The sequence below is a fragment of the Carcharodon carcharias genome, chromosome 18 (assembly GCF_017639515.1).
Source record: "Carcharodon carcharias isolate sCarCar2 chromosome 18, sCarCar2.pri, whole genome shotgun sequence".
Classification (NCBI taxonomy): Eukaryota; Metazoa; Chordata; class Chondrichthyes; order Lamniformes; family Lamnidae; genus Carcharodon; species Carcharodon carcharias.
The window spans coordinates 84,574,356-84,585,036 of NC_054484.1; the positions used below are offsets into that span (position 1 = coordinate 84,574,356).

The 10,681-nt window shown below is 43.8% G+C and overlaps 1 non-coding gene across 1 annotated transcript; it reads left to right on the top strand.

The window, feature by feature from the left end:
• Positions 1-1,594: 1,594 nt before the first annotated feature.
• Positions 1,595-1,667, top strand: trnar-ccu. Its single transcript has one exon. It is a non-coding gene; the product is annotated as a tRNA-Arg (tRNA).
• The last annotated feature ends 9,014 nt before the right edge of the window (positions 1,668-10,681 follow it).

Here is a 10,681-nt window from a genome sequence, read left to right on the forward strand (position 1 = left end):
CTGCATTAAACTTGATCTGCCATGTGTCTGTCCATTTCACTGGTCTGTCGGTGTCCTCCTGAAGTTTCTTCTCCCCATTACATTTCCAAATTTTGGAGCCAGGTCCCTATATCATAGTGCCATACAGTGACTTGTAATTGTAGATCACCAAGCTTATTTACCACATTCAGATTTGAAGTGAATGTACATAAATGCACTATCTTAGACTGTGTCATATTTTCTTCCAGTATGACTCCTTCCATTTCTGAAATACTCTTTACTCTGGTGCAAGTTCTCTCTCCCAATACACTTTGGACATTGTTTCCATCTCTAATGCTTCATCCTGGTGCCCACCCATTCCCAGCCCAATTAGTGTAAACATTCACCAATTTAAACTTCCTGTGAGGACATCGCTCCCACTCTGTTGAGGTGAAAGTCGTCCATCCTAAACAGGTCCCTCATGCCCAGAATTGGTTTCAATATCCAAGAATGTGAAGTCCTCCCTTTTGCAGGCTACATGTTAACCTGTCTTGTCTGACTGCTCCAAATTCACTAGCACATGACACTGGGAGTAATCCAGAAATTATTACCCTTGAGACCATCCTCTTTAAATTTCTACTGAGCTCCTGAATCTCCGATTGCAATATCTCAACACTCCTCTTTATGTTACTGATTTCCATGTCCACCACAATTTCCCTTCCTCCTTCTAAATATTTTATAGCCTCTCAGTGATGTCTTTATCAATCAATCCTGACAGTTCCTGTCAGCTTCACCTCCAGGACATGGAAGTGACGGAATGATGTGTCTGATGATGATCAACATCATTGTCCTGTGCTTTTTCGAATGCTTGCAAATCTCTGATGCAGTCCTGGGCCCAACAACAGCTGTTACCAAATATCACGGTCCATTATAAGTGAGAGCACATATCCAGCAGTAGAAAACTAATGAATGTAGCGGTGCATGTGAAGCCTGCTTAATGAAACTTTATAAATTATTTCCCGATGATAGGGAGTGACGTGCACAAGAAGGTAAAATATATCATTGAGCAAACAGCTTCAGGAAATCCAATATCTTCAAATTGCTACCAATCACCGTTAAAGTGTTTGGAATTGACAGATAAGCTGCAGAAAATGAAGTGAGTGGCTGCAGGAACAGGAGGAATTTAGAAAAAATCTAAAGCAAGCACCAAGTGCATATAAGATGATGTTGTGCTCCTGTAGCCTAATGGATAAGGCATTGCCTTCAAGAGGCAGAAGTTGTCATGTTAAGTCCCATTTGGGATGAGATTAATCTTTATTCTCTGTCCTCATTGTGAAACACACAGAAATCAAGTCACTTCAGTCATGTTGCTGTCTTGTAAATGACTGAACTTTGAGCCAGAGTAAGGAAAGAAACCTCTGTAATGCCATTTGTTTTTTACATTCCATCAACATTTTGCCCAGCAATCAACTGTACTGATCGCTGATAGACAACAGCAAGTCTGACCCTGTCAGGTTATTGCTGGGATCTTTGGCATTAAACAATGTGGTCATATGTGCAAAAAAAAGTCTGGCCCACTAAAAAGAAGATTCAAATTTGACATTGATTACAAAGAGACAGAGGGCTCAAACTTATAGCCCCAGTGGCCTAATGGATAAGGCACTGGCCTCCTAAGCCAGGGATTGTGGGTTCAAGTCCCATCTGGGGTAATGTAAGTTTTTCCCTGAAGCACTTCTGATATTCTGTCACAGGAAAGTTCCCTTTTAACTATGCAACAAATCCCGGCAGTTCCTTTTGGCACCCTTCTCAGTCTGTTACTAACATTGCAATTTCACAAATCAACACAATATTTCTACCAAATCCCTGTACTTAGGGAACAATGTCACCTATATTTTCCAGGCAAATACTGTCCCTTTAACTCCTGTCTTCAGTATAAATATCCAGCCAGAGTTGCTACCTTGAAATATAAACACAAATTACAATTCATGTATAAATCACACCAGCAGATTCACATGTGAAACACACAGCACACTCTCCCTCCAAGTGGGAACAATTCTAGTTTCAATTACCACCTGGAAAATGCTCAACAAATGTACCACACAGACCAGCCAGCTGCCAGGATCAGTCCTTTTTTTATTCACTCAAGGCCAGATTTATTGGCCACCCCTAATTGCCCTTCAAAGTGAGCTGACCCACTTCTGAAACTGTTGCAGTTCATGTGGCGTAAGCAGATCCACAGTGCTGTTTGGGAGGGAGCTCCAGGGTTTTGCCTCAGTGGCAATGGAGGTATGGTGATACATTTTCAAGTCAGGATGGTGTGTGACTTGGATGGGAACTTGAAGGTGGTGGTGTTCCCATGGACTTGCTATTCTTGTCCTTCTAGGTGCCTGAGGTTATAAGATGCTTTGTCGAATTGCTGCAATGCATGGTGTGCCAATTGTGGAGGGAGGGAATATTTAAGGTAATGAATGGGGTGCCAATCAAACTGATGATTGGCCTCCAACAATCACAACCATCTCCCTTTGTTCTATGTTTGACTCCAACCAGTGGGAAGTTTTCACTCTGATTCCTGTAGATTTCTATTCTACTTGGTGCCATATTCGGTTCAAGATGATGTTCAAGTCAGTCACTCTCAATTCCCCTCTGGAATTCAGCTCTTTTGTCCCTGCTTGGACCAAGGCTGTAATCAGGTTGCTAGCTAAGTGATCCTGGTGGAACTCATACACAGTATAATCTGGTTATTAGATAGCAGGAGCCACTTGATAGCAATGTTAACAACACCTCTAACACTTGGTTGATGATCGAGAGCAGACTGATAGCAGTAACTGGCCAGGTTGGACTTGACTTGTTTTTTGTGGAGGGCAGGACATACCTGGGCAATTTTCCACTTTGTCAGATCGATGCCTGTGTTGTAGCAGCACTGGAACAGCCTGGCTAGAGGTGTGGCTAGTTCTAAAACACAAGTCTAGTACTACAGCCAAGATATTCTTGGCATCCATAGCCTTTCCTGTATCCAGTGCACTCAGTGGATCTAATTTGCTGAAGATTGGTTTCTGTGATGCTAGGACCTCAGTAAGAGACTGAGATGGATCATTCACTCGGTATTTCGGGCTGATGATGGTTGCAAAACACTTCAGCCTCATTTTTTGCATTGATGTTTGGGGCTCCCCCATTATTGAGGATGGGGATGTTTGTGGAGATTCTGCCTACTCCTGTTAGTTGTTTAATGGTCCAGCATCATCCATAACTGGATATGCAGGACTGCAAACTTTTGATATGATCTGTTAGTTGTCAGGTCAATTAGTTCTGTCAATAGCATGTTGATTCCACAGTTTGGCATGTATGCAGTCCTGGATTGTAGCTTCACTAGGTTGACACCACATTTTCAAGTGTTCCTCAGAGCTTTTGACATGCTCTCCAATACTCCTCATTGAACTAGGGTTAGTCCCCTTGCTTCATGGTAGAGCGAGGGATTTGCTGGGCCATGAGGTTACAGAATAAAGTTACAGAGTAAAATGGCTCACAGCACCTCATGAATATTTCAATTTGAGCTACTCGATCAGTTGAGCCTGTCCTATTTAGCACAATGTTAGTGCCATACAACATGATAGAGCATGGCTTCAGAGTGATAAGAACTTTGTCTTCACAAAGTCTGTGCAGTGGTCACTCCTGCTAATACCACTAGGAACAGATGCATTTGCAACAAGCAGATTGGCGAGAACGAAGTCCAGTAGGCTTTTCCTGTCTTGTTGGTTCTCTCACCATCTCTTGCAGGCTCAGTCTGGTAGGTATGTCCTTCAGGATACAGCCAGCTCGGTCAGTAGTAGTGTTACTGAGTCACTCTTGTTTTACTCTTTTGAATAAACCAATTAAACTAATTTAACATAACATGGGACAAAATAAGAGCCACCTCCTTAAAGGGATATTGCAAAAAGAAAACCTGGTCTTAAAGGGAGCTCACAAACATCAGATCAACATCACCTGTGGGAAAAGCAGTCAGCGAGTGGACCTGCGGAGATACACAGAATGGGGACAGGATACGAAGTGAATGGGTGACCACCAGGCAGCCCAAGAGAAACAGGCAGGTAGTTCAGGAGTCCCCTGGGGTCCTGCTCGCAAATCGGTATTCCATTTTGGAGGCTGATGAGGGCGCTGGTTCCACCAGGGAGTGCAGACAGAGCCAAGCTTCTGGCACCACAAGCAGCCTGTCTGTACAGGAGGGGAGGGAGAGAGGAAGAGCAATAATAATAGGGGATTCTATAGTCAGGGGAACAGATAGGTGCTACTGTGGCTGTCAACATGACTCCAGGATGGTGTGTTGCCTCCCTGGTGCCAGAGTCCGGGGTGTCACTGAATGGCTACGGGGCATTCTGAAGGGGAAGGGTAATAAGGCAGAGGTCATGGTACATGTTGGTACAAATGACATAGGTAGGAAGAGGGATGAGATCTTGCATCAAGAATTCAGGGAGTTAGGCAGTAGACTAAAAAGCAAGACCGCTTGGGTTGTAATTTCTGGATTACTCCCAGTGCCACGTGCTAGCGAGCTCTGAAATAGGAGAATAGCACAGATGAATATGTGGCTTAAAAAGTTGGTGCAGGAGGTAGGGTTTTAGATTCCTGGATCACTGGGACCATTTCTGTGGAAGGTGGGACCTGTACAAGCGGGATGGTCAACATCTGAACCAGAGCGGGATTAACATCCATGTGGGCGGGTTTTCTAGTACTGTTGGGAGGAGTTTAAACTAATTCAGCAGGGGGAGGGGACACAGAAAGTCAGCAGAATAGGGACACATCATAATACAGTAAAATAATCAAGTCAGAGGGAGTACAGCTACATTAAGTTTCAAGTGAGTAAGGAAAGGCTGGAAAGGAAAGGCCTCTACTTTAATGCCAGGAGTATTACAGGTAAAACGGATGAGTTAAGGGTGAGGATTAACACGTGGAATTGTGATATAGTAGTCATCACAGAGACATGGTTGAGGGACGGGCAGGATTGGCAGTTCAACATTCCGGGATATAGAATCTTCAGGCGAGACAGGGGAGGAGATAAAAGAGGAGGAGGTATTGCATTATTAGTTAAGGAGTCAGTTACTGCAGTAAGAAGCGATGATATCTTGGAGGGGGCATCGAATGAACCTTTGTGGGTAGAGCTTAGGAATAAAAAAGGGGCAGCCACATTGTTAGGTGTTTATTATAGACCCCCAGATAATCAGCGGGAAATTGAGGAGCAAATATATGCACAATTTGCGGAGGTGTGTAAAAGCAATAACAATAGGGTAATTATATTAGGTGATTTCAACTTTCCCAACATTAATTGGGGTAGACATAGTGTTAAGGGCTTGGATGGAGTGGATTTCTTGAAATGTGTACAGGAGAACATTTTGGGTCAATATATAGAGGGTCCAACAATGGACGGCGCAGTGCTGGACCTAATTCTGGTGAATGAAGCTGGAGGCTGAGGTGGTGGTGGGGGAGCATTTTAGTGATAGCGACCACAACATGGTACAATTTAAGTTTGTTATGGACAAAGAAATAGATAAGTTGCAAAAAAATGTTTTGGATTGGGGAAGAGCGGATTTTAGTAAAATAAGGCAGGATCTGACCAAGGTTGACTGGGAACAGTTACTTGTGGGGAAATCTACAGAGGAGCAGTGGGGGGCGTTTAGAAAGGAAATGGGGAGGGTACAGGCTCAACATGTTCCCTCTAGGGTGATAGGAAGGAGCAACAAGCCCAAAGAACCATGGATGACCAGAGATATTCAGGATACGATGAGAGGGAAAAGAGAGGCTTTTAGCAGGTACTAGGGGAGCAAATCAACTGAGGCATTAATGGAGTACAGAAAGTGCAGGGTGGAGCTTAAGAAAGCAATTAGGAGAGCAAAGAGGGGATATGAGAAAGCTCTGGCTGGTAAAAATAGGGAAAATCCCAAGATATTCTATAAGTATATCAATGAGTAGAGGATAACCAAGGAATGATTAGTGACCAAGGGGCCAATCTATGGGTGGAGCCAGAGGACATCGGTAGAGTGTTGAATGAATACTTCGCATCTGTCTTCACCCAAGAGAGTGAAGATGAAGATATCGAACTGGGGGAGAGAGACTGCGAGGTTCTTGAGCAAATTGATATAGGGAGTGACAAGGTATTGCAAGTGTTGGCAGGCTTAAAAGTGGACAACCCTCCAGATCCTGATGATTTGTGTCCCAGACTGCTGAGGGAGGCAAGGGAGGAGACTGCAGGGGCTCTGACCCAAATTTTTAATTCCTCTCTGGCCACAAGGGAGGAGCCAGAGGACTGGAGAACAGCTAATGTGGTTCCGCTTTTTAAGAAGGGTTGTAGAGATAAGCCAGGGAACTACAGGCCAGTGAGTATCACATCAGTGTTAGGGAAACTATTGGAGAATATTCTGAAGGAGAGAATCTTGGAGAGGCAAGGGTTGATCAGGGATAGTCAGCATGGCTTTGTCAGAGGGAGGTCATGTCTAACAAATTTGATTGAATTTTTTGAGGAGGTGACCAGGTGTGTAGATGAGGGTAGTGCAGTTGATGTAGTTTATATGGATTTCAGCAAGTCTTTGACAAGGTCCCACATTGGAGACTTATAAAGAAAGCAAATGCACTTGGGATACAGGGTAATTTGATAAGGTGGATTCAAAATTGGATTAGTTGTAGGAGGCAGAGGGTGATGACAGAAGGATGTTTTAGTGACCTGAATCAAGTGTCCAGTGGCGTACCACAGGGATCTGTGCTGGGTCCCCTATTATTTGTCATTTATATAAACGACATAGATGACTATATGGGGGGTAGGATTAGTAAGTTTGCGGATGACACAAAAATTGGCCGGGTGGTTAACAGTGAGATTGAGTGTCTTGAGCTACAGGAAGATATAGACGGGATGGTCAAGTGGGCAGAAAAGTGGCAGATGGAATTTAACCCTGAAAAGTGTGAGGTGATACACTTTGGAAGGACTAATTTGACAAGAAGTATTCAATGAACGGTATGACACTAGGTAGTTCTGAGGAACAAAGGGACCTTGGCGTGTGTGCCCATAGATCTCTGAAGGCGGAGGGGCATGTTAGTGGGGTGGTGAAAAAGGCATATGGGACACTTGCCTTTATCAATCGAGGCAGAGATTACAAAAGTAGGGAGGTCATGTTGGAGTTGTATAGAACCTTGGTGAGGCCACAGCTGGAGTAGTGTGTGCAGTTCTGGTCACCACATTATAGAAAGGATGTGATTGCACTGGAGGGGGTGCAGAGGAGATTCACCAGGATGATGCTTGGGATGAAACATTTAAGTTATGAAGAGAGGATGGATAGACTTGGGTTGTTTTCGTTGGAGCAGAGAAAACTGAGGGGCGACCTGATCGAGGTGTACAAGATTATGAGGGGCATGGTCAGGGTGAACAGTGAGCAGCTGTTTCCCTTAGTTGAAGGGTCAGTCACAAGGGGGCACAAGTTCAAGGTGAAGGGCAGGATTTTAAGGGGGATGTGAGGAAAAACTTTTTTACCCAGAGGGTGGTAACGGTTTGGAATGCGCTGCCTGGGAGGGCGGGTTGCCTCACATCTTTTAAAAAGTACCTGGATGAGCACTTGGCATGTCATAACATTCAAGGCTATGGGCCAAGTGCTGGTAAATGGGGTTAGGTAGGTAGGTCAGATATTTCTCACGTGTTGGTGCAGATTCTATACTGTGTGATTCTGTGATTCTGTGATAAGTACAGCCTGGAGGGCACGGCCTACATCACTCACCGACAGGAAGAGCAGTTGGAGAGGCGGACCTATCAGCTGTTCCGAACCGACCCGCACTGAGTTCAAAAGGAGAGTGAAAAAAAACAAATTGTGAAATCACAGGAAAGAAGCAATTTGATTGGTTGAAGAAGAAGCTAGCTCTTTGATGAGTATCTGGTGAGTATCTTGTAAGTGTTTAAGGTTTATTCCATTCCTAACGTTTAGAATAAAGGAGGAACTGTAATTTTTGGTAAGGTTTATTCAGTAAGATTCAAAAGTTTAAGCGATTTAAAAATTTAAGGCTAAGGCATGGCAAGACAGCTCAGCCAAATGAAATGCCCATCCTGTGGCATGTGGGGAGTCTTGGACACTTCTTGTGACCCAGACAAGCCCACGGGCAGGAAGTGTCACCGGCTGCACAAGCTTGGGCTCCGCCTTTCAGAGCTTGAGCAGCGGCTGGAGTCACTGAGGAGTGTCCATGAGGCAGATAGCTACATGGATAGCATGTTCAGAGAGATGGTCATACAGCAAGTTAGGGGCAGGCAGGGAGATAGGGAATGGGCGACCGCCAGGCAGCCCAAGAGAAACAGGCAGGTAGTGCAGGGGTCCCCAGTGGTCCCGCTCACTAACCGGTTTTCTATTCTGGATATTGGTGAGGGCGATGGATCCATGGAGGAGTGCAGCAGGTGGCCCAGCTATACAGGAGGGGAGGAGGAAGAGTGGAAGGGCAGTACTGATAGGGGATTCTTTAGTTAGGGGAGCAGACAGGCGTTTCTGTGGCCATCAATGTAACTCCAGGATGGTTTGATGCCTCCCTGGTGCTAGGATCAAGGATGTCACAGAACGGCTGCAGGACATTCTTGTGGGGCAGGGTGAACAGCCAGAGGTCACGGTCTGCATTGGTACTAATGACATAGAGGGATGTGGTCCTGTAATTGGAATTTAGGGAGCTAGGTGGAAAATTAGCAAGCAGGACCTCTAAAGTTGTAATCTCCGGATTACTCCCAGTGCCACATGCAAGTGAGTACAGAAATAGGAGGATAAGGTAGATGAATATGAGGTTGGAATGATGATGCAGGAGGGAGGGCTTTAGATTCCTGAGACACTGGGACTGGCTCTGGGGGAGATGGCACCTGTACAAGATGGGCAGGTTGCATCAGAACAGAGCTGGGACTGAGTTCCTTGCAGGTCGTTTTGCTTGTGCTGTTGGGGAGGGTTTAAACTAACTCAGCAGAGGTGTGGGAACTAGGAGAGAATATTAGAAAGTAATATTAGAGTGCACAGAATGTTGGGAGAGGCAGATAGCACTAAAATAGAGAATAGTAAATTAATAGATGGAGTCGGAGAAAGGGAGCATATAATGAAGCCTAATTCAGGGTTACACTGCATGTGTGTGAGTGCACAGAATATAGTTAGTAAAACTAGGGAGGGCACAGATTGCCTTGTGAGATTATGATGTTGTGGCGATAACGGAGATCTGGCTCAAGGAAGGGCAGATCTGGGTGCTAAATATTCCTGGTTACAAATTGTTTAGAAAAGATAGGAAAGGGAAAAAAGGAAGAAGGGTGGCGTTTTTGGTTAAGGACAGTATTGCAGTACTGGAGAAAGAGGATGTGTCAGAGAATTCAAGGACAGAATTGATTTGGCTACAGCTAAGGAATAAGAAGGGTGCAATTACATTGCTCAGTGTAATATATAGACCATCAACTAATGGGGAGGATATAGAGGAACAAATCTGTAAGGAAATATAAGAGGGGTGTGAACATCATAGAGTAGTTATAATGGGGGACTTTAATTATCCATATATGGACAGGGATAGTGGTCATGTAAGGGGCAGTGAGGGACAAGCATTCCTAGACTGTGTTCAGGAGAATATCTTAAGCAGTATGAGTCCAGTCCAACAAGAAAGGAGACACTGCTAGATCTGGTTCTTGGGAATGAGGTGGGTCAAGTAGATCAATTGATCTTTCCCTTCCATTTCCTGATTTACAGCTATTTCCGAGATGTTACTTGGGTCCTCTATCATGAAGACCGAAACAAAATACCTGTTTAATTCATCCGACATTTCCCTACTTTCCATTATCAATTCCCCAGACATGCTTTCTGTAGGACCAATGCTCACTTTGTTAACTCTTTACTTGTTTTACTTATTTAAATATCTATAGAAACTCTCAACCTCAAAAAAGCACCAACAGTTTGATTACATTACCCATAATGGCCCTAATAGAATGACATTGCCAACTAATGTAAAATTAGAAGTTTACTTGTTGGATTGAGAGTGACAAACTCGTTTCACATAGGACCCTTACTTCCAGAAGATACGTTCCTCGCAGCACGCCAGGTTGCAGAGGTAAAAAAACTGACATCAAACACATTGTGCCATACAACTGTTTTCTAATTAGACCCGGTGTAAGTTACTAGTTTTTGTCCAACAACAGATTTTGGTAAAAGCTAAGCACTGTGGCAGATAATAGAAATAATGATCCATAGCCTTTTAATGGTCAAGTCGATCCTTCTAATTATGTACCTTGGCTCAGACACAAAAATATACACACTTGATAAGCAGGCTAAAATGGAAACAAATCACTTATAATGAGAAAATCTTTGTTTGGCAGATTATAATACAAAAATCACATTTTGCCTGCAGAAGGACTAATACTCAATTTCTTCATTGAGTAGTTTGTTAGTAAAGTGAGGGAATCATTCCTGCGTATTTTAATGCATATGGAATTGGAATTTGTTTCCGAGGGCAAGGTTTAATGATGACAAGAATAGGCATGTGATTCCACATGGCACTTGTGCTTATCTAGTGGCAAAGTAGGAGGAAGGTAGAACTGAATATGTTGGTGGAGCTCTGCCTTAATTCCTTTGAATTTTTAAATGGAACTTCAGGAAGGACAACAGGATATTGAATTGCATTTAAAAAAGAAATTTGACTCCCTTAAAATTATTACAAAATCAATGATGATTGAGAAATATCACATTATCCATTTTTT